Raw genomic sequence first — 24,974 nt, forward strand, 5'->3', positions numbered from 1 at the left:
GAGAGGGAGAGGAAAAGTTTACCCTCTGTGTGCAAGGGAAAATATATATATGTATACCGACGCTGAGTACGATTAAAAAAAGATACATCATGGAAAAAAAATGGAGGAAATATGAAATCTGTGGCATTTGTGTCGAGAAAGGAAATTGGTTTGTTGAATGCGTAAAGAGAGAGGTGGGAGGAGAGTAAAAACAGGTGGGAAAAAAAAGGGAAACGTTGCAAAAAAAGTGGGAGGACAGTGAGGCACAGTGAGTAAAAATATATGACGGGATGGAACGCTTAAAAGAAAATTAAGTTGAAATGTGTATATAATTATCCTCGAACACTTGCCGCCGCCAGACTGTTATTCTTCATTTCCTTGCTAGCGACCTCAATTACCTTCCTTCACGGCTTGTTCTGTAGCGGTTTTTCGTCATTTTTTTTTTTTTTTTTTACGTTTCAGCTCTTTACGCCATCATCTTGTTTGATTATCTTTCCCATTTTCTTTTAACCTCAATTTTCCAATAATTATCCCGCTCAAGAACCTCCATACTCTACTCTTTTATCATAATCTAAATTTAACATATTTCACCGTTAATACCACTGGTGTGATTTCCTCGTATGCTTGATAATAATAGTGACCTTATATTCCTTACTAAGAGTTAAAAACGGTGGGCTGCGTTCCGTATTGTTCACGTATCCGTATTCATGGTCATTCCATCACTCGAACTTTTCACACTGTTCCTCTGTCAATACTAAACTATCGTGTAAAGGAGAATATAACCTGTCGTGTAAATCAGGACACCTCTCCTCCCGAAATTGACCTCTCTTTCGGCCAGCTCTTTTGATTTTTTTTGTAGGAGCATCGAGTAGCTGGCTTTTTTATTATTGTTTCCTTTTTTGTGTGCCCTTGAGCTGTCTCCTTTGTTGTAAAAAATAAAAATAATAATAATTTCCTTTCTTCCTCTTATCCCGGTCGAACACCCTTGTTTCATCCACAGCATAGGGTCTTTCACGCTTCCCTAATCTTTCCACTTCCCCGCTCTCCATCTCTCATCATTCTTACTGTTAAATGCCAACACACGCACGCATATACGCACGCCCACAAAAATAACACACACACAAACCAAAGGCATTATTGATACTATGTGCTAGAAGTGTCATTTCATGCGGAATTAGCCTCTAACGAAAGATGACTTGTAGATGTGCATGATTTAAACTTCTCGTTATTATATTTCTTCTACTATCTTGCAATATTATCTCTGTGAACGAATGCACAATATTCCAAATTTCTACAGATACCAGAACTTGTGCAAGGAGAGCTTCGAAGTCTTGGAATAATGAAAGAGAAACCAAAATTCATTGTCTCAGGTCATCATGAAGAAAGGACTCCTATACGCATTCGGAAAAAAAAGAAATTGTGGATCATACCGGCGTGTTACAAGGTAAGTCTAGATTATTGATATTTAATTTGAACCCACTAGGCTTATGGTCAAGCTTACTGCAAGAAATGTAATTTTTTTCGACCTGGTCCTTAGAGGAGTCTTGACGCTAGAAGACTCACGTGGGGAATCAAAACTACCGAGCTCTCGGTTTCATGTGATCACTGCCTGGCCATGGGCGCTAAGGTGGTGGTGCCCTCTATAGCTTCAAATTTTGGGTTGGTCATGTGGAGGAAGGTAGTGTTGCGTCGCTCGCTCGCTCGTTGTGAGTCGAAGGGGAGGGGGTGTCTCGAATTTTACATCACGAAAATGTTTACGTTCGTATGTGTTTGCGCCGTTGATGAAGAGCAAAAATAAGAAGAGCGCGTGGTACCAGATCGACCAAACGAAGATATATGAAGGAGCTGGCAATGGACAGAATCAGGCCACGGGGCAGCAGAAGCTCAACTCTTATTTTAAATCAAGGGCTCTCAAGACCTGCGTGTCCTCGCCCCATCAAATCTATCACTGCGAACCACACAAGAAATACTATAGGTAAGAACTTCGCAATCAATCACTTCGTGTTCATTAAACTATTTTATCCTGTACATGCTCTTACTCTTTCTTCCCCTCTCCTCATCTACCTGTTTTCTTCGTCATTTTCATATTTTCTTCAACTTTTCTTTTTCCTTATTTTCTTCCTCTCCCTCTTTCCTATTTTCTGGTTCATATTTTTTAATCTATTTGTTACAATGTGGATCTCATCTTCATAACCCAACCATCTCTTTACTTTCCCAGTTTCTTTGTTTCTCTCTAACTTTCTCATTTTCTTCCTTTCCTGCTACATTTTTCCTTCTTGCAAACCAACTCCTTTTCTATTATCTTTCTTATATTGCTGCATCTCATCTTTCTTCTCTCTTGATCTTTGAGATAAGAGTTGTTACAATGATTGTTTTGTAAACATTGTCACCCTTTTTAGACCGCATCTTTTGCATCACACATTTCAAAAACAAATTTTTCTTCCACTCCTGAATAGTCTTGTCCTCGGAATAAATTTATTTCTTCTTATGTTATATCAAAACTTTAGATGCACGAATTTTCTATTTTATATTATGCACTTTTTGTTTGGTTATGGTCATGGGTCAGGTGTTTTCATGCATGGGATACCTTAACAAGAGCCCTTTCATTTCAGGCGTGCAAACAAACCGACCCATTGACTGACGGGTCGCCAAGCAGGAAGAGAGAAAAAGAGAATAAGATATCACGAACACCGACTGACGGACAGGCGTAGGGATCCTGTTAGCTGCGCATCACGCAACACCTTGGAGGCGAAGGATAACAAGCAGTCACAGAGCCTTTGTGTTTCCCCGGCAGAAGGTTGGCTCTGAATGGTCGGCTACAGTTGCCTTCAGGAACTTCTGCCATCTCTGAGTAACAGGTAAGTATGCCACACATACCTGAAAAAAGCCACATGAAATTCAATGGAACTTTTTTTCTCGTCATATCGCTGCAGGTCACTTGTCGAAAAAGAAAAAACTCAATTGACTTACATGGTTAGGCAATGAGGTAAAGTAAAATAGCTAATGACGTTGTTAAGTTGACTTTTAATTATATATTCCCTCATTTGAAGGTCGAGTTTCTAAATGGTGAGAAAGGTCCAAGTCAGCGGGTATTCTTATATTCTTTCTGTTGAGATAGTGGTTTAGCCCTTGCGTGCCTATGAGACTGACAGGAACAACTTATTTGATACCTCTGCTCCACACTTTATCTCACAGTTAAAGTTACTATATAGGAGTTTGCTCAATAAATGATGAGTTTGTTGGATACAAATCCAGGATCCACTTCCGGCATGAATGTTCACGACAATGATCTGATGCGCAATATTATTTTTGTCGTAAAGAAGAGAAATCATGTCTATACGCAATAAAAATGTGAAAAAAAATATCAACTTGTTCATTTACAGGAAACAATGATGGATAAAACATATCGCTGAACTGCATGGATGTCAAGGTAAGACCACCACTCATTTTGGTATTGTAGGTTGCATGACATAAGAGTTCATAGTGGGGTTCGGGTCCTTGCCTATTGCTAAAGCGGATGCGAATGAAATTGTTCGAGGAGAAGAATTGTAATCCGAAAGACACAATTTTCTTATTAAACTTTATAACTAGATTAAAAGGAAAACATTTTTTGTGAGTCGGAGTGAATTGTAAAAACGCTTGTCTGCGGCATCGAGTCATGTGTCATCTTATTTTCTCTATTGCTTTTATGAGATGAAGTCGAAAGGGTATTACAAACAATAAAACCGCCGGAACGCTGACTGCAACCAAAACTCATCAAATGGATTCTGTCTGACCTATCTTTCGGCCACCTCTTTGGATTCTTTTTAGGAGCAGTGAGTAGCGGCCTTTTTTTTTTATTAATGTTTGCTTTTTGTGTGCCCTTGAACTGTCTCCTTTGCTGTAAAAAAAAAAAAAAAAAATGTCTGCCAGGCTCTGACCAACTCATGTAGCCTTGGCGTTAAATGCTTACAGACCCAAGAAGCGCCGGAGGTAGTACGTGAATAAGGGCAAGAAAATTTGAAGGAAGAGTAAGATAAATTGCAATACCTTAGGAAAGGGCTGTTCGGGGCTGTTTTTGATTGTTGAGACACGGCGGAGAATGAAGAGACACGCAACGGGCGAAGGGGAAAATGTCACACGATACAAGGGCAGGCAAGGCTGCTGAGAGGATTCGGCTGCAGTTTCTTGTCCCTTCTCATAAAATTCAAGGGAGGAGGTGGATTGTAGGTGCGTTTGAGTGTATGTGTGTGTGTTTGTGTGTGCGTGTGCGTGTGTGTGTGTGTGTGTGTGTGTGTGTGTGTGTGTGTGTGTTATAATATAGCTTGTTTTGCCGTTTTGATATAATCTCATGTTTTATGATTTTTTTTATTCCTGCCATCCTCTTCTTTTCCTTCTTTCTATTTTGTTATTCTCACTCTACTAACATCACTTTTTTCCGCTTCTTATTACTATAATAGGTTAATTGGGATGAACCAATTAATCTGTCACGCACGTATGGCAACAGTGCTGAGTAGCCGAGGTGAAATTGTCATAGGCAGGTAGAGATAAAAGTCATCAAAGTATTGCAATATAGTCCAAACCAAGGTCAACATTAGGGAATTTTTTTGTATCACGTAGTTTTTTTAATAACAGCAGAAAATTAAGAAACAATTTTCCACCATTAGATCGTGCCGTATCAATGAATATTTGAACATTCTAATAGAGAACAACGAAATCGATCAGGCACAGGTATTAGATATATAACTATTTCTTCTACTTTCTTTACCTAAACCATCTCTTCTTTCTTTTCCTTATATTTTTCTTCCTCCTCCTCCTCCTCCCCTCCTTCTCCCCCTCCTCCTTATCATCATCATCATTATCATCATCATCCTCATCCACCTCCTCCTCACCATCATCATCGTTATCATCGTCTTCTACTGTGACGCTTCTAACGTGGATTTCTGCAGATGTGTCGTGTCAAGATTTTCTTTGTGAAGGGAGCGAAACTTGATCTCGTTTGGGTGTCATGATCGCAGCAACGCCTTTGTGAGTGTCGGGTGGATATTGTGTTGTGGGAAGATGGTAGTGTGTGTGTGTGTGTGTGTGTGTGTGTGTGTGTGTGTGTGTGTGTGTGTGTGTGTGTTGGGGGGGGGGGGGTAACACGCATGCTAGGACAATGGACTTACTGTCCTTACCACACATAGATTACTAAAAAAAGTAGTAGCGGTAGTAAACAGACACCCTCGCCATAGACCGATAGGTCTTCTTGTGTCTGTTCTTCCTATGTATTCCTATGTATTCCTCCTCTCCTTGTTTTCCTCACCCTTCTCGTCAGGCTCGGTAGAAACCCTCCGGGCTAATCTGAGGCCTCGGAGGTAAACTTTTCCACTTCCTGGTTTTCATGATTTCCCGAGGGAAGGAGACGGGGCGCCGCTGCCCTGCCTCCGGCCTCCTGATTGGCTGGATGCTTAAAGACTTACCTAACAAGGCCGCTGGGTGTCTGTGACAGCTAGAGAAGGAGTGATGTATAGTTATAAAATCACTGAGTTTAAAGATGCTTTACATACATGCCTCAGCAGTAGTTTGTTTCTGTTTCTTCCTCCTCTACCTCCTCTTCCTTTCCTCCTCATCTTTCTCCTCCTCAACCACCACGTCCTTTTCGACCTCCTCTTGTTCAAGTTTAGTAACATCGATCACTCTGAGCACTTCAAACTATCCTGGGAACTAGAAATAACGGTCAACCTATTCTAGCGAAAGGATTCAGTACAAACCACAAGTAGAGTGTGTTCTCGAACCGAGTCATCCGCCATTGGAACAGCCTTTCTGCAGAATTAATCAATGCGAAAACGATTAATTCCTTTGAAAATGACACAGACCCTTTCTTGCGTCCAAGGTTAACTGAACGTTCATAGAGCTAGTGTTTTGATTAATCTGTTCCATATGTCGCATAGCAGACAGCCTCGTCGTAAGTCAATAGTTTTTTTTTTTGTTGTTGCGTCTTCTTTCATCTTTCCATGTTGCCGCCGCATCCTTTTCCTCGTCGTCGTCGTCCTCCTCCTCCTCCTCCTCCTATTCCGTGAGGACGGCCTCCACTTGAGTGAGGTGGGATCAGCGCGACTTGGAAGACTGTTGAACAAGGCAACGGACAGTTACTTGAAAAAAACGGCATGCGAGGGAGGGGCACCGTCAGCCCTTGACCAGTCAAACCGAATGGACAACGGGATAATTAAGAACAAATGCACCCAGAAACATGTCTTCCTCCTCCTCCTCCTCCTCCTCCTCCTCCGCCTCCGCCCCCTTCTCCTCCTCCTCCTCTTCCTCCTCCTCCTCCTTCATTTCCTCCTCTTGTTCCTCTTTCTCCTCCACATCCTCCACATCCTCCTCCTCTTCCTCTCTTTTTGTCTTCCTAACATTTCTGGAAGCAAAATTCACTCAGAATATCGCATTTTCGTTTTAATGTTCAGATGGAAGATGACGAGGCAAAATGGAACACTTACCTCAAGCCCCCTGTCTCCTCTGTCTTTCTTTCCATTTTTTTCCCTCGATTGTGTTTCCTTCCTCCTTGTTGCTGCAGCATTCTTTCCTCTCCTGGCTCCTGCGCCCTGTGTTTCCTGCTTCCTGCCACGTCCCGTTTTCTTCCTCCCACTTGGAGCTTCCTGTGTCCTTTTTTTCGCTCCTTCTTCCTCTTTTGGTTCTCCCTCCTTCCGCTGCACCCTATCCGGAAGTGAAAGACACGGCAGTTTATTATTTTAGGATAATACCGAACACAATCATCAGAGCCAGGACCATCATCACCACCACCACTATTACCTCACTAAAACTGCCACCAACATAACGATCACCATTACTACCGCCATCGTATACGAAGGAAAAAGATAAGAACAAATATAAAACAAACATCTCCCAGCCGCTCCCCAGCGGTCTTTCCTCGAACTTAATTAAGTAAGTGGTATCGATGCGCCTTTATCGAAAGCCTGGGCCCGGCAGGTAAAGGAAGGTAAAGGCTGCAGGTGCCCTTTGTGTGTTAACTGAGGCTGCAAGCTTATCTCGTAGTTCGGTTCCTATGAGCAGCCAGCACCCTGAGGAAATATATATTATGAGTGTTGAAATTAATTAATGCAGTAAAAAATCTATGATAGATAACCATGTTGAGACAGAAAAAAATGAGAATCATTAAAAATGAGAAAATACATGCGTTGGAATTGCATATTAAGAATAGCGTTATCGACAATTTAAATTATGATAATAAAACTAATGAATAATTACGAAAAGGTAAACTTGGGAGCATACGATAAGCTATGCGTGGTTTCAGTGCTCAGCTCTGTCGCATTGGCCACTGAGTCTGTAGAGAAGAACCAATTAGCCCGGGAGGCGGGGCAAGTGTTTCACCCGAGTTACCACCGTTTACCTTCTCTAACTATTTTTTAGGTGTCCACTTACCGACCAGTCCGAGAGAGATGATGAACACTTCTGTCAGCTGTGCGCCGACTGCCCCTGACCGGGATCGAACTCGGACACAGGGAACCAAAGATAAGCATTGTAACCACTACACCACGGAGGCGATCAATAATATTTATAAAACCAAAGGTGATGATAATAGGAACAACAACAACAACAACAACAACAACAACAACAACAACAGAAGTAATAATGAGAGAGAGAGAGAGAGAGAGAGACCGACCGACCGACCGACCGACCACCACCACCACCACACAATGTATTCCCACCGAGCAAACGGAGCAAACCTTCCCACACGATTCTGGTTCACCGTGAATCACAGATAATCCCACTTGGCTCTCCTCCTCCTCCTCCTCCTCCTCCTCCTCCTTACCCTCTTGAAACTTGAAATATGATTCTTCTGTTCAATGTCGTTTGTTCCCCCTTGCCCTTTGTTCTTTTCTACTTATGTATTTTCTCCTTCCTGCTTGATTTGCTGTTTCCTTTGCATGATTTTTATATATTATCTTTTTTCCCTTATCAAATCCTACGCCGCTCCTGTTTTCTGCTCTCACGTTGCATTATTTTACCTTATTATCCATCTCTTCCTTCTTTCTATTCTTTTATCCCTTTCCTCTTTCTATCTCCCCACTTTCCCTTCCCTATTTTATTCCCTTTTCTCATTAGCTCAAATATTTTCCTTCTAAGTTTTCCTCTCTATCTATCTCTTCCTTCTTTCTATTCCTTTATTCCTTTCCTCTTTCTATTTCCCCACTTTCCCTTCCCTATTTTATTCCCTTTTCTCATTAGCTCAAATATTTTCCTTCTAAGTTTTCCTCTCCTATAATCCCTCTTTCAGAATACAATCCTTTATTCTCCTGCCCCTTTTGCCACCATGCGCGTTTCCCTTCCCTCTATGATTCATTATTTTATTGCCCTCTTCCCCAAAGTTCCCTTCCCTTCCCCTTCCCTTCCCAGCCCGTCTTCTCTCATTCCCCTCTCATACATTAAACCCGGCCTCCACACGAGCTAGTCACCCCTCGCCCTGTGTTCATCTCCTCCTTTACCTTCACATCTTCTCGTCTCCTTTCCCCCATCTCCTGTTCATGCCGACACGCCCCTTCTCTTTACGCCTTCATATTAGTAACGTTCCGAGATTAAAACTATGCCTCTTCCTCTTTATTTTCACAATTATCATCATCTTTACTCTCCTTCTCCTCCTCTACCATCAACTAACCTTAGCCTCAACGTAAAATCATCTGCTTATGTGACGATACGTTTCCGTTACTGCTAAAACTGATTTTCTGGGAGAGTTATAAAAAACTTTTTATGACTGTGTTTCAGGGATATGGGGAAATAGTTGCGGCTGTAAACTTCTGCATATGGTGGCGAGAGGCGACTGGGATGCTGAGTTCAGCTGAGGCAAATTCACTGGATTTCCGTGATGTTATTCTTTTTCGTGTGTGTGTGTGTGTGTGTGTGTGTGTGTGTGTGTGTGTGTTCTCTCTATCTATCTACCTGTATCGATCTCTATATCTCTAACTTTTAACTTTCCACAATTTTTTACTCGCTGGGGATGTCTACACAAGGATGCAATTTGGTCTTTTACAAAATAGGGATCCCGTATTTGCTCCTGACCGAGGCAATCACGTTACGCGAGCGAAGCGGAAAAAACAAGAACGTGTACTGGAAAAAATGCTTTAATCCGCCCAGCACCGAGATTACCGATGAATAGTATTTAGGAAAGGCCAACCAGACAGTCAGGCAGCCAGTCAGACAGTGTGACAGGCGAAACAGACAGACAGACTAGAAAGGTGCACATCGCCCAACAGTGAAATAGACACAATTATTAAAGAGTCAGACAGGAACACAAACCTACTCTCAGCTGCAAACGAAAGTATAGACAGAAAGATAGATATAAAGAGAGAGAGAAAATAATTCAGTTGATAGAGAGAGATATATACATACAATAAAACCAGCCGGAGAGGACAGAATTACGGGTTAGACAGTAAGGGATTTGGAAATGTAGTCGATTTGAAGAAGACACGTCATACTTGAGAAATGAACATAAAACACGTGCAGACATATTGACAGACATACAGGAACAGACTTACAAAATAACAGATATGCACAAAAAAGAAACAAGTTAATAAAAGAAAATTGGAATAGAGAAAAAATCCGATATATCAAATGAAAACAGGCGAGAATAACTTAATAAAAAACAATCCATATTTAAACGGCCTGAGAGACAGACAGAGAGCATGCAACAGACCGACAGACAGGCAAGTAGAAACAAACACAAATGCTTCGAGAGATGAGCCAAAAATATACACAACGAAGCACAGATAACTGAAACGCAAATCATGATCAGAGAGACACACAGAAAGACCCACTGACTGACTGATTGACAAACTTTGTGATAATACGCGACCGCCTAGCCAGACCAATCAGTGGGAGAGGAAGCCGGGTAGAGAAACAAACTCAAGGAAAGAAAATGAACGAAAACGAAAAATAGTCTCTTACACATGAACACACAGAAGAAGAATAGGAGAGAAATGAATAAAAAAATATAACCAGAAATGAAAAAAAAGAAAGCAGACAAATTTGAATAAACAAACACACAGCCAGACATGCAGGTGAATATACGTTTATACAGAGAAAAAAAGCTGAAATACACGGCCAGAAAAAAAAATAGCTAAAAGTAAAGAATGAATAACACGGAGCCTGCCTGAACATCCTACATTTCACAGGCAACATAACACAATACAAAACAGCAACACACACACACACACACACACACACACACACACACACACACACACACACACACACACACACACACACACACACCGGATCACAACGCAGCACAACACAACTAGGGGCCTGGTTTTTTTGTGTTTTTTTTTTTTTTTTTGTTCCCGTAATTAGAGGAGATTTTCCTAAGACTTAACATTTTAGTAAGTTGATCTTTGCAGACGATTTCGGATTCGTTCCCTCTGTAGCTATCCCTTACACATATGCTACTCTCCGTTACTGTAGGTGTTCTTGAGTAAGGATTGTAATATATGATTGTCCTTTCCAAAGTCAAATGTATGCTATGCTACAACGGAATGGTCTCCTCGCTCCATAATAAGATCTTTAACACCTGTTTCCTTAAAGTATTGGATCATTATTTTATTAAGGCATGAATTTTTAAAACGTTGGTTGTTTCCATAAATTATTGGATCATTATTTTCTCGTGACTGGAATTTCTAAAACATTGGTGCGTTTGTTATACTTTCTTTCTTACTCTCCACGGCCAAGTCTGAATTAATAATATTTTCAGATTTTCAGTCTTGGCTTTCTAATCAGATAATGTGTTTGGAACCACGCCTCTTAACAGACCTTGGCAGACTCAGGCAACCGATGCGGAAGCTCTTTTTTATCCGTGGTGAACATGAAACGGAAAGAAAGAAGGTTTTGTCTCCTCTGTAACGCGGCGAAGGGTTATTGTCGGGAGAGCCCACACTCCTTATAAGAAGAAACGGCCCAGTAGAGATCCAAGGCCTGGACGTGGAGCGCTTATTGTGTGTGGCGAGTAACAGAAACAAAGGAAACGGGGGGGTTAGCGTCCCTTTAGCGGCAACCTATTATACACTCCGGGGGTTCGCTTTGCTGATGAAAAAAGGAAAGAGAAAACTCCACAAAGGGAATTATTAAAGGAGGGATTTTTCCTGAGAAACCTCCGTCTTTGTTCCTTTTATCAGATCGATTTATGCTGAATATTTTACGGCGTCCACCAGAGTGTTCGTCGATCACGTCAGGCTTTACTTTGTTGTCATTGTTCGTGTTTTATTTATGTTGGTATTAAGCTTTCACCTGTTGACGAGGGGAAGAAAAAATGTGGTGAGAAGAGGAATATGAGGAGCGGGAAAGACTGCGAAGGGGAGGGGAGGAATGAGGAGGAAGAGGGGGAGGAGAGGAGAGAGGAGGAAGAGGGGGGAGGAGAGGAGAGAGGAGGAAGAGGGGGAGGAGAGGAGAGATGAGGAAGAGGGTGAGGAGAGGAGAGAGGAGGAAGACCATATACTCAGTAGCGGGAAGGAAAAAGAGAAGTAAGAATTTGAGGAAAAAGTATGACGGTAATACAGATAAAGGCCACGAGACTGAGATAGATGACTGTAAGAACGACAACGATAACGACAGGTCACTATATAGGTAATACTTTTTTTACATCAAATTACGATAGTAGTTTTAAACGATAGCATAAACGGGGAAGCTAATGAGTTATTCACAAAGATAAGAGCCGAGCAACAATAGTCTGCATTTAGTCATTTACATGCAAAAACAAGCGCATGTATTCACTTCAAAATGTCAAGCTCTTGCGTCTGGTTTGTGGAAATTAAGATTAAATCAAACTTACTCTAACCGGAAAAGAGTATTAGTCGGTCGAACGCACGCTAAAAGGAGGAAAGTGGTGGTGGTGGTGGTGGTGGTGATGAAGATTGGAAATGAAAGAGGATAAATGTGGTGAACGAAAGTGAGTCAGTCCAGATGTTGTATTAATTGGTGGTGCTTGGTGACGGACTCGTATTTTTTTTGTTCCCCGGAAGAGTCGTGTTAAAATTAGAGTGAAAGTGAAAGGAGGAAATAAAAAAAAATATCGTATATGAAAATAAAGGCAAAGGAAAGTGACGTTTAGAGGTGAACATTTAAGATTCAGGAGCGAAGAGATGGACAAAGAGGAAAATGATGAACCGATATGTTAAGTAAGGATAAAAAAAAGGGCAAATAATGGAGGAAGGGACGAAAGGAGGAAAGAGAATAGACAGTCTCGAGATATAGTATTTTTTAAAGATGCATGCACGCTCACCCAACCGCCCCCCACCCACACACACACAGCTACGGATCTCTCCCTCTCGTTACCAACACACCAGTACAAAAGATCACAGACAAAGCCCTTGCGAGGCAGACAGGGATCACAGAAGACTAAACACCTTGACAAAACACGGAACGAAGAGGAAAAAGATCAAAGAACAGAGATAAATTTATACACGAGCAGTTCCAATCATAACTGTGCTCGTCTTTGTGTATTAGTTAGCTTTGTGTTTTGTTAGCTTTCATAGTAGTATTTTTTTATAACGGAAATTTAAGTCTTAATATTTGTTTTCTTTGGCGGGAACAAATTGCTTTAGGCGTACGCAGCATACCGCTCCTTCTTCTCCTCCTCCTTCTCCTGCTCCTCCTCCTCGTCGTGGGCTGACATTGACGCTATCTGACAGCAGCCTCGAAAACCCGGAAACGTGGCGGGTGATGGGAGGATTAGGGGGAGAAGGAGAAGGAGACGGAGGGGGGTGAGGAGGGAGGAAAAGAGGAGAAAAAAAGAGGACGAGGAGGAGGAGGAGGAGGAGGAGGAGGAGTAGGAGGAGGAGGAGGAAAGCACAAGCCTGGAGGTGACAAGGAGGAAAGGAGATACAGCCTGCGCCTCCTGGAACACTTTGTAAATAAGGTGCCACACACACGCCTCGAGCGAAAGGGAAAGAAACATAATAAAGAAAGAAAGAAAAACAGTGGCGACTTAAGTGTCATTTGATTTCTGTGGCTGAATTTCCCCGTCCTTCTTCGACTAATCGACATTTTTACTAGAGGTGAACTACATGCTTCGGTATATGTGAATTTTCCGTCACCATTCCCCCCCCCCCCACCCACCCACCCATCCACACACACACACACACACATGCTTAGAGAGAGAGAGAGAGAGAGAGAGAGAGAGAGAGAGAGAGAGAGAGAGAGAGAGAGAGAGAGAGAGAGAGATGAAAATGAGAAATATTCATAGCTTCATTTCCTCAAGAGACTTAAGCGTCTAACACACACACACACACACACACGCACTCGTACACACACACACCGCTCCGGTGGCTCAATCGGTAGAGCACTGCGCTACGAGGTTTAACAGTCAAACTGGCGGCGGTTCGAGCCCCGGTCAGGCCGGATTCTTTCTTTTGACTAGGAGTGGTTACTGTCCCCCCCTTGAGCAAGGGGGATGGGGTGACGATAATGAGCACTCGCTCTCGTCGGGAGGGTACATGCTCGTGATCAGGCCGTCGTGAATTACACACACACACACACACACACACACACACACACACACACACACACACACACACTGAGAACCGTAGCGTCACAATAAACAGTACGCCATGTGTGTGTGTGCGTGCGTGCGTGCGTGCGTGCGTGCGTGCGTGCGTGCGTGCCTGCCTGCCTGCCTGCCTGCGTGCGTGCGTGTGTCAGACATGTAAATTTCTTTTGAGGAAATGAAGTTATGAATATTTCTCTCTCTCTCTCTCTCTCTCTCTCTCTCTCTCTCTCTCTCTCTCTCTCTCTCTCTCTCTCTCTCAGAGAGAGAGAGAGAGAGAGAGAGAGAGAGAGAGAGAGAGAGAGAGAGAGAGAGAGAGAGAGAGAGAGAGAGAGAGAGAGAGAGAGAGAGACTGTTTCTTCAAGGCTTCGTGATTTTCCTCGGTCGTCAAGGCCTCATGAAAACAAGATCTCACAGCCTTTTTGAGTTCATGCAGCTGTCCTCCTCCTCTTCTTCCTCCTTCTCCTCTTCCTTCTTTTCTTGCACCTCCTCACTATACGTCTGTATCCTCCTCTTTTGCTTCATGTTCTTTATCATCTTCCTTGTCACTATCCTCATCTTCATATCATCATTATCATTATCTTCACTATTGTCATCATCATATTTCCTCTGGAGCACGGCATGAAGGTATATGAAAAAGTCCTGGAGAAGAGGCTGAGAAGGATAATAAGAATCAATAAATGTCAGTTTGGTTTTTGCCCTGGGAGATCAACAAGTGAAGCAGTATATACTATGAGAGGGCTTCAGGAAAGGTTTACTGTATCATGTTTTTCTAGATCTAGAGAAGGCCTTTGACGGAGTACCAAGGGAAATTATAAAATGGGCATTGAGAGGGCAAAGAGTACCAGAAAGATTGGTTGAATCAGTGATGGGACTATATGAAGGTACAAAATCGAGAAGAAAAACAGTGGTGGGAACATCAGATGAGTTCGAAATTGGAGTGGGGGCTCACCAGGGATCTGCCCTTAGCCCGCTCTTGTTTATAACAGTAATGGAAGAGGCAACAAAGGATGTAAGAGGAGAGGCACCATGGAAGCTGCTGTATGCTGATGACTTGGTAGTAAATGAAGAGACAGCAGAAGAAGTGAAAGAAAAGTTTAAAAATGTAAGGAAGGAATGGAGGAGGGAGGTTTGAAAATTAATATGGAAAAAAACAAAGTACATGGTGACTGGAAAAGGGGCAAGAGAAAAGATTAAATCAGGAAAATATCAATGTGGATGCTGTGGGAAGGGAGTAGGTGTAAATTCAGTCTTGTGCGCATGTTGCAGGCAGTGGTGCCACCTTGGATGCTCAGGCCTCAGAAATGTAAGAGGAGAGCAGAATTTTACATGCCTAGCTTGCGTAAGGAGACAGCTAGGACAAGAAACTGAGAATGATGAACTAGAGGTGAATGGAGGAAAGCTGGATGAGGTAGAACATTTCTGTTATATGGGAGATGTTCTGGACTGTGAGGCGGGAGTGGAGAGGACAGTGAGAGCGAGAGTGGCGGCAGGGTGGTGATAGTGGAGGGAGGTGGCTAGTCTACTCGTGATTCGTAGCATCGCTCTAAAGAGCAGAGCAGGGGTGAGCCAAGTGTGTATTAATTAGATCAGTGATGTTGTATGGAGAAGAAACATGGGGTTTAACTAGAAAATTGATGGAGGTATCGAGAGTAAGTGATCGCAGAATGCTGAGGTATATGGCGGGGATCAGGTGGCAAGATACGGTGTCCAGTGCAGATGTAGCAAACAGGTGTGGAGTAGAGGACCTGGAAACAGTGCTCAGAAGGGAAAGACTCCGATGGTTTGGACATGTGAAGAGAGCAGGGGAGGATACAGTGCTGGGAGTTTTGGAGAGGTTGGAGGTAGAAGGAAGGAGACCAGTCGGTAGACCTAGGAAAACATGGAGAAGGTGTATACAGGAAGACCTTGGCATTGATGGGATTGGATGAGCATCAGGCAGAAGACAGAGTAGAATGGAGGAGAGCCATAAAGCTCCAACCGCTTGGGAAAAGTGAAAACGGACGTTAAACGAAATGATGATGATCATCATCATCATATTTCCTCTACCACTACTCCTGAAACATTATCTTTTGTTTGTCCTGTATGATTGTATGATTCATGGACATCAAAAACTAGTAGAATGCATTGTGTAAAACTTAAGCTCATCTACTTTTTTTTCTCGTTTTTTCCCCTTGTCACCGTCTTCTCCCTCCTCTTCATCATCATCACCATTATCATTCTTCTTCTCCTCCTCCTACTCCTCCTCTTCCTCCTCCTCTTCCTCCTCCTCTTCCTGATGCTCTCTCCTCCATTTTTTTCAACTTCATGGTTTCCTGACACTGAATAATGCATCTCCCAAAGCACTAAGTTAAGTCGCATTCATTCTTTGTCACATATAAAGTCACTGGTCAGTCTCTCTCTTTTTCTCTCTCTTAAACTCACATCAATTCTTGTTGCCAAATGATATCGACTCGTGACCATTATTTTTTTTGGTGTGTGTGTGTGTGTGTGTGTGTGTGTGTGTGTGTGTGTGTGTGTGTGTGTGTGTCAGCTCATTTTCCTATCACGTGCTGGACTCGTGATCGTCGGCCAGTCTTCCTCGTATACAACTTTGGAGCTCGTTAGCCGATCTAAGGACACAGCTGGGGCATCACAAACCACACAATTCCATTCACTTTGCTCAGGGGAGGACAGTGGACACTCCTTGTTAGCGGAAAAACTTTTGGCCTGAGCAAGGCGCAAACCTCAGCCTGTCGGTTTGACAATCCCAACACGTTATCCACTGCATCATGTGTGTGTGTGTGTGTGTGGGTGGGTGGGTGTGTGTGTGTGTTCGCGTGTGTGTGTTTGCGTGTGTGTGTTTGCGTGTGTGTGTGTGTGTGTGTGTGTGTGTGTGTGTGTGTTAGCGCATGCAGCACAGGGAAACACTATTCTTCATTCCCCTTCGCGGCAACTCCATTACTTCTTTACAAACTCCAGTTTTATCTTTCCTGTCCACCTGCAGGAGTGGTTGCTGCCTGAATGCTAAGCAGGAAAGAGCTGGAATATTATTCATTTCGTCGGGCCAGCCGCCCCACCCTTCAGAGGTGGCGGAGGGAAAGAGGTCAGCGGGTAAGCAGGGATGCAGGACTTAGAAATACGAGTATATTGAAAAAAAAATCACTGCAGAAAATTATGATGGGGCACTGGTTGAATTATTGAAAATGTGACTGGTATGAAGGTAAAAAGAAAACAGACAAGGGTTCAGTAACGTTGGGTAAAAGTTCAAAGAAGGAAAAGAAAATTCAGGAAGTTTGAAAGTGGAAGACAGTTAAAAAAATAATTGGGTAGAAGCCTTTGGGTCTGACAGAAACTTGGGATAAAAACGGCTGTGGTAGTAGTGGTGGTGGTAGTAGTGGTGGTGGCAGTGGTGGAAAAATATAAACTGGTAGCAGGAGTCGTGCGTTGGTGCAGTGAAGACTAACGAGATGGATGAAACTGAAAAAGAATGTTGGTGAGGAATTAATGGGACCAGGTAGCTTCAAGATGTGAGACTATCAACATGAGGTGTATGTACTTTACAAGCATTTAGAAGTCTTAATTTCATTATTTACATTCACTGTGTATATTACAGTTATATATTACAATTTGCAGGGAGTAGTTAGGGAGACACCTACCAAAACGGGCGCCGGCCATTCCCGGTGAGGTATGTACGGAAAGCGAGGAGGGTGCTGTAAGCCCCCCAAGCCTCCTTCCTGTGTCCTCACTTTCCGTTTCCTATGTTTTCTATGTTAAATCTTTTTTTGGTCATCTATATATTCATTATATTGCAAAGTCCATTCAGAGTTACATGCCCTTTTTGTTTTGTTTTTTGTTTTTTCATTCTCAAACTTAAATGTGTTTCCTCCTTTCATTTTTTTTCTTTATTATTTAGTTTAGAGTTTAAGTTTATATTAGTTGCCTGAAAAGCCTGGAAATTCACTCAATATGCGACCAATAAGTGAAAAAGTACCTGGACAAACTCGACACGAACAAGTCAATGGGACCTGACAAACTTGTCCCCGCGGTTATTAAAAGGGCTTAAACAACAAATACTTCAGCCACTCACTAACATATTTAACTGGTCAGTACAACTGAACAAGGTCCCAGAAGACTGGAAGATGGCGAACGTAACACCGATTTTCAAAAGAGACAAAAGCGTTGCATTAAACTACAGGCCCATAAGTTTAACATCAGTGGCAGTAAAAATACTCGAGATTATTAGAGACAAACTTGTCAAGTTTCTAGAGGACAATAATATAATCTCCGACACCCACCATGGCTTCAAAGACACAAGCGCTCCTGCTTAACGAATCTATTAGACTTCTTTCAAGGTATATACAAGAACTGGGATGACTACATCCCCAGTGATGTTATATACCTGGACTTTCAGAAAGCCTTCGACAAGGTACCGTAAGAGCGACTCCTTAAGAATCTGCACTCGGCGGGCACTGGAGCCAATTTGATCGCGTGGATAAGAGATTGGCTCACTGGCAGAAAACAACGAGTGCAACTCAACGGACAGCCTTCCGATTGGCTTCCAGTCACTAGTGGAGTGCCTCAAGGGTCAGGGCTGGGACCCATTCTCTTCATCATATACATCAACGATTTAGCAACATGACTGAAATCTACAGTATCAAAATTTACTGATGACACCAAGGTGGGTGGAAAGGCCCTCACAAAGACCGACTGCGAAATCATTCAGAAAGACCTCGATCACATTATCGAATGGTCGGAAAAATGGCAAATGTCCTTTAATGTTGACAAATGCAAAGTCATGCACATTGGGTCCAGAAATAGCAACCACACATACATCATGAATGGGAAACCTCTGCACGCGATGCAGGAGGAAAAGGACCTTGGGGTCACAATCAGCAGTGACCTGAAACACGCGAATCATTGTAAAAAAGCATATAGCAATGCCAACATTATGCTCGGGTTCATAGCGAGGATCTTCGAGTGTAAAACACCAGACGTGATGCTATCCTTGTATAATTCCATGGTAAGACCGCACCTCGAGTATGCAGTGCAGTTCTTGTCTCCTAATTACAGAAAGGACATTGATTTACTGGAAAGGATTCAACGACGCGCCACGAAAATGATTCCGACCTTAAGGGCCCAACCATACGAGGAACGACTCAAGCGACTCAATCTCTTTACATTGGAGAAAAGACGCTTACGAGGGGATATGATTCAAGTCTTCAAGTACCTGAAAAAGTTCAATAACGTCGACTACTCCAAATTCTTTCAACTACAAACCAAATCAAGAACTAGAAATAACGGTTTACCCATTAAGTCGAGTCGATGCAACACAGACATCGGAAGGAGTTTCTCTTCAAACCGAGTCATCCGCCACTGAAACAATCTTCCCTCAGAAGTAGTACATGCGAATACCATCAACTCCCTCAAAAATCGAATCGACCGTCATTTCGTTGCGTCAGGAATAAACTGATTATCGAGGTGCTTTCATCTGCTCCCCGGGCCCCAAGTGGCTGTCGAGCAGATTAAATCACCAAAGCGGGCAACCTCGTAATGAGCCAATAGGCTTTCTGTTGCCTGCATTTCCATGTTTCCATGTTTATCGCGGCCCCGCTGCTCACGACTTTCTACTCATGCTCATCCCTATACTGTCCAAACCCCTTATGCAAGAGTTAACCAACATCTCCATTCTTTCATCCCCTTCACTGGTAAACTCTGGAACAGCCTTACTTCGTCTGTATTTCCTCCTGCATATGACTTGACCTCTTTCAAGAAGAGTGTATCAAGACACCTCTCCATCCGAAATTGACCTCTCTTTTGGCCACTCTATACCTATCACTATATGAGAGCAACAGTTAGCGGGCTTTTTTTTTACATCTTTTTGTTGCCCTTGAGTTGCTCTGTGCTGTTAAAAACTATAAGAATTGATCAGTAAATTAGCTATCTGTTTTTCTATCAATCTCTTTATCTTTTTATCTGTCTATCTATCTATGTCACAACGGAGGCGTGCGGGAGGGTGGCGTGGAGAAGGGGCGGAAAGGGAGAATGGGAGTGGAGTGCCATGGCAAATCAATTCCAGGAGTAACTACATTCTCTCAAGGGCAGGTGTGTCAAAGTGAATCTCTCTCTCTCTCTCTCTCTCTCTCTCTCTCTCTCTCTCTCTCTCTCTCTCTCTCTCTCTCTCTCTCTCTCTCTCTCTCTCTCTCTATCTATTTCTCTATCTCTCTCCCTTCGCTCACTACCCTACGACGTATAAAGTATAATATAAAATACAATATACATAGAGAATACTTAATCCTACTGTACACTTACACTTACACTACACTTACGTCGTCTGGGCACTCGTCCGAGGCCAGGAACTCGTTCCACCACCGCACATAAGCTTGTTGGAACTGCCGCTGATGGTGGGATGTGTGTGACCGTGGCGTTGCCAGAGCGAGGAGCGCCGCCCTGACAGCTCTGGTGTGTACCTCTGGTCGGCGAGGTGGCAGGCGCAGCTGGCTCACCCTCTCCTCCTGCACCTTGTAAAGCGTGATGAGGCCCGCCACATCCCTACGATGTTGATGGGTGTCCATTGGCGTCCGTCGACCCGGCTGGGCGTCCCAGATGAGCCTCTCCGCTCTTCCTTGCATCTTCTCGAGTGTTTCAAGGTGCGTGGAGGCTGCACCCCCCCAGGCGAGGCAGGAGTACTCTAGCGAAGAGCGAATCTGGGCTTTATAGAGGCCAGCTTCCCCGCCGCTGTTCGGGCGACCTGCTCTATGTGAGTCCTTAAGGTCAACCTGGAGTCATAAGTGACCCCCAGGATCTTTATTTCTTGTCGGGGTGCCGGAGGTCGTGCTTCATCCTGGACACCACCAGCACCTGGGTTTTATGGGGGGCAAAGCTGACCTGCCATCTGCATCCCCAGTCTTCGATGCGGAGGAGAATGGCGTTGAGGCGGGACGTCACGGCGGCTTCCTTCCCCGGGGTGAAGGGAAGCGACACGGTTACGTCGTCCGCAAAAGCCCTGGCGCTGGGGACGAGATTCAGCAGGTCGTTGATGTAAACGTTTCTCTCTCTCTCTCTCTCTCTCTCTCTCTCTCTCTCTCTCTCTCTCTCTCTCTCTCTCTCTCTCTCTCTCTCTCTCTCTCACACACACACACACACACACACACACACACACACACACACACACACACACACACACACACACACACACACACGAAGATAAATCAAATCCCGGCCGTGGAATCGCCAGGTACAGTCAGATAAACACCGCAAGAAAGACGAAACGTCACGGAATAACAAAGACAAACACCGACAGAAACAAATCGTAACACGGAATACTTGAAGATGGAGGAAAGGAATTGGCCAATTATGGAAAAGAGAAATTGGCTATTAAAGAAGAAAGATGTAGCGCGGGCGAGCACGAAGAACGTCACTTGTGGGGCATAAAAAGGGAGCCGCTTGTAGACTGATGGGACGCGGCCCTGGCAAGCCGGGCTAGAAGCGACGATCTGCGCCTCCACGATATGTGTGGCTGAATATTTGTTTTCCAATACATTATTAATCCATTATAATCAAGGAAGATGTGTTCAGTATATGATGATTACCTACAATATATGAATGTAAAAAATAACATGTTAATGATTAGAGGATTTCGATGGCACCTTTCGTTATTTTATTTCCGGGAATAATAATAAGAAACAAGAAAGAAAATTTGGGTGTATAATAGTGATGTTGAATGAGGTGGTAAATCACGAGATATTTTTTAATAAGAATTATGATGTTTTAACTGAGTGTCACAATGTGAAGGACGTTGTTGCTACTTTCCTGCTAAAAGTGCTACAAAATTATTTATTTGACGTGGAGAGCTTTCCCTTTCTCTCTTGTATTCCATTCAGCTCTTAGCTGCTCTCGATTTTTTCAAGACTTTCAACCAAGAAAGTAACAAAAGGCATTAGTAATATTGGTCCACATTTAAAGGAGCTCAATGAAGTGATAAAAAGTAGAATATCAACCATTTTTATCCTCTCTAGACTGTTTTTATAGAGAGAATGGCGAAGCATGTCACGAAACTGGGTACATCAATATTCATCTGTAATGAATTCATGCACTGGTAAATTTAACCGCTTATCGTACAGGCCGTCAGTGATTATATAAACATCACTCTAGGCAGGGTAATTATGGTTGACATATATGAAATATGAGTAGTGTTACATGTATAGTATTGATATAATATTACCTATCACATTATTTTTTTTACTGCAATACTTAAAATAATCCACTAAAAGGACAAATGCATCTTCTGAACGTATGTAATATCGAGGCCTTACGGGAGGGCAGTGTGCCACCCTAAGCCTTGTTGTGAGTTGGTAAAGGGCGTGGGCAGGCCCCTTCGGAGGTACTGTATGATGAGGGAAGTACGTTTTATTTCTTAATTAATAGATCTATAAAATAAAATGCGTTAACCATCAAAAATATAATATAAGCGGATTCTTAGAAAAGCTTATTAAGTATTCAGTATGTCGGCGTTTTAAGCTTTTTTGTTTTTAAATATTCCTTCTCCGCTAAAAACAGAATTATGCAGTGAAAAAAATTTGTTCTGAAGTCAGCTGTGAAAGCGAGAGAACATCAGAACGCATATTACAGTAAAAATATAAGTTTTTAAAGATAGCTAGAGGATATATAGCTCTGTGTGTGTCTGTCTGTCTGTCTATCTGTCTGTCTGTCTGTGATATAGAGAAAGAAAAAAGGGGAAAAAGATACTTGGCTGTGGATTCATTATAGAGGGGAAAGTTTTGAAGAGGAGAAACGAATGCTTAGATTTAGCGAGAAAAGTTACATTAGTAAGAATAGGAGAAAGGCTGCCGCACAAAAAATGCTGCAAGAATAACAGAGAAAGCGAGGAAAGAAGAAGAAAAGACAAGGAAGTGAGAGGAAGAGAAAGACGGGCAAAGATGACAAACAAGACAAAAGAAAAGGTTATAGAGAACACAGAAACGTTGAGAGAGAGAGAGAGAGAGAGAGAGAGAGAGAGAGAGAGAGAGAGCGGAAGGGAAGGAAGAAAAAAAAAACAAAGGATATTTATAGAGACGGAAACGTGGGCGGTAGAGAGGTAATGGTGTGAGAACGGAGGGGAAGATAGAGAGACAGAGGATAAAAAAAGAATGCTGCAGGGACCGTCACAGCTATTGGAGGGTGGTGGATAAATAAATACAGCCGCCTCACACTCACTTGGGTCTCCCGTTCTGAGCCTGGTAACTGGCGGCGAGATGTGTCAATGGTTAACAAAAACGATACCGAAGGCGAGTTGAAATAGGTGTGTGATCAATATTGAGCAGAAATGAGAGAGAGAGAGAGAGAGAGAGAGAGAGAGAGAGAGAGAGAGAGAGAGAGAGAGAGAGAGAGAGAGAGAGAGAGAGAGAGAGAGAGAGAGAGAGAGAGAGAGAGAGAGAGAGAGAGAATGACACACTATTCCCCTCCTGTCCACTTGACCTGAATGTGTCCCAACGGGAGGCACGCAGCGATTGTGAGGTGTCGTCGGACGCCCGCATCCAGGGCAGGAGCGGGAACAGGCTTGAGGGGTGACGAGGCGAGAGACTACGCGAAGACGAGAAAACAATTGCCTCTCTCTCTATCTATCTCTCTACATCTATCTGTCTATATACCTATCCATCTATCAATCTTCCCTGCTATTCTATTACACTGAACCAAGAAAGAATAATGGAAAGGCAATATAATGAAGAAAAAATGAAATACCTCAAACCTTCGAGTGACGGGAAAACATACATGAAAGGAACCCAACAACTTTCTCAGTGAAACATAATATTTATCCTTCATAGACAACGTGTTTGGATCTCCTTTTTCCCGAACAATTTGAGGAGGCTTCACCTTGCATCTTCCTTTTATCCTCCCAAACACCAAAGGGACTGGCAGGCGGATTTAGTGCCAGTATTCTGAAGGGCCAACTGAGCCCCGCGCGTGAGTGTATGAAGCGCGGGTAAGAGAAGGAGAACGTCAGGGTAAATGGGTGGGTGAGTGTAGGTAAGAAGGGAAGGGGGGGAGTGGAAAGGTGTGTGTATACGTACGATGAGCAGGAGGCGGAAAGAAAATGGGTTTACGTGGGGAAGAGAAGGAGAACGGCATGAAAACGGGTGGGTGAGTGTAGGTTAGCAGTGGAGGGAAAGTAGATAGGTGTTTGCGTAGGTAAAGTAAGCAGGAGAGGGAGATAAAATGGTTATGCCTGAAGGTACGAAGGTAACGAAGTGAGGGAAAGTATGCAGTTGTGAGCATAGGTACGGTTAGAGGGGGAGTGAGAGAAAATTAAAGTGGATATTAGGATGAGAGGGAGGAGATGACAAAGAAACCAAAGTAGAGAGATGGTAAAAAAGACGGTAGACAGGTGGAATTACACAGAAAGAGAGAATGTGGTAAGGAAACTGACGGTGCTGGGGGGGGGGGGGGGGTTAAGATGAAGTGATATCCAAGAAAGAAAGGAAGGGTAAGAGAAATTTAGATGAAAAGAAAATGGACAAGACATGATAATGCAAATGGATATAGAAAAAAAATACGTGTGAAGCGAAATAATATTTTCTTGACTTCGTTGAATGCAAGGAAATTTCAGGGAGCAATGGATTTTTTAAAGTAAACAAACAACACATGGATTGGTTTACCTGATGACTTGCGGTTCTGCTACTTATCTTCCGGTTTTGCTTTAATTTCTGTGAGATGATATAGTGAAAACCAATTCCTTTATAGATACGTTAGTAAATAGTTACGGACGATAGTATACTTTTAAAGTCTGCCAAATTATATTACGTAATGTTGCAGAGTAGCTACCTCCCGAATTGTGACGAGAGAGAGAGAGAGAGAGAGAGAGAGAGAGAGAGAGAGAGAGAGAGAGAGAGAGAGAGAGAGAGAGAGAGAGAGAGAGAGAGAGAGAGAGAGAATAAAGAGCTACAGACTACAAACAGCTCGGGGCCATTCACTGGGGACGTTACCGAGCCTGGAGGGAGGGAAGGAGCCAGTCTTGACTACCTACATAATTCATTTCCTGGAAAAGACGCCGGAAACAAACGACCCGTCAGCAACACCATAATGCACCGTGCTATGGAGCTGGCCAGTCATACTATGCTACATTTTGTTACTAGTTCTTGGAGAAATAGGAAGAAAACTAGTAGGCGTTGCGGTGACAAGAGAAGTATTATTAAATCAGTATTTCTATTGTTAAATTAATATTATTTCAATGTTATTGTTATTATCAGTAGTAGTAGTAGTAGTAGTAGTAGTAGTAGTAATAGTGGTAGTAGTAGTAGTAGTAGTAGTAGTAGTAGTAGTAGTAGTAGTAGTAGTAGTAGCAGTAGTAGTAGTAGTAGTAGTAGTAGTAGTAGTAGTAGTAGTAGTAGTAGTGGGAGTAATCGTAAGAGAAACAGAAGTAGTATTCCTCGCTGAAGTAGTATCAATAGTATTAGAAGTAGCAACAACACTGACAATATTGAAATAACAGTAATCATCAATGACTTAA

General features: G+C 43.0%; 1 long non-coding RNA gene across 4 annotated transcripts in view; it reads left to right on the plus strand.

Annotated features, from left to right (window-relative positions):
- Positions 1 to 24,974, plus strand: part of LOC127005831 (uncharacterized) — a 227,046-nt gene that overhangs the window by 71,331 nt on the left and 130,741 nt on the right. For all 4 annotated transcript variants that reach the window (XR_007758946.1, XR_007758943.1, XR_007758944.1 and 1 more), the window contains exon 6: positions 1,277 to 1,423. This is a non-coding gene — a long non-coding RNA (uncharacterized LOC127005831). The remainder of the gene's footprint in view (positions 1 to 1,276; positions 1,424 to 24,974) is intronic.

The sequence above is a fragment of the Eriocheir sinensis genome, chromosome 3, assembly GCF_024679095.1.
Source record: "Eriocheir sinensis breed Jianghai 21 chromosome 3, ASM2467909v1, whole genome shotgun sequence".
Classification (NCBI taxonomy): domain Eukaryota; kingdom Metazoa; phylum Arthropoda; class Malacostraca; order Decapoda; family Varunidae; genus Eriocheir; species Eriocheir sinensis.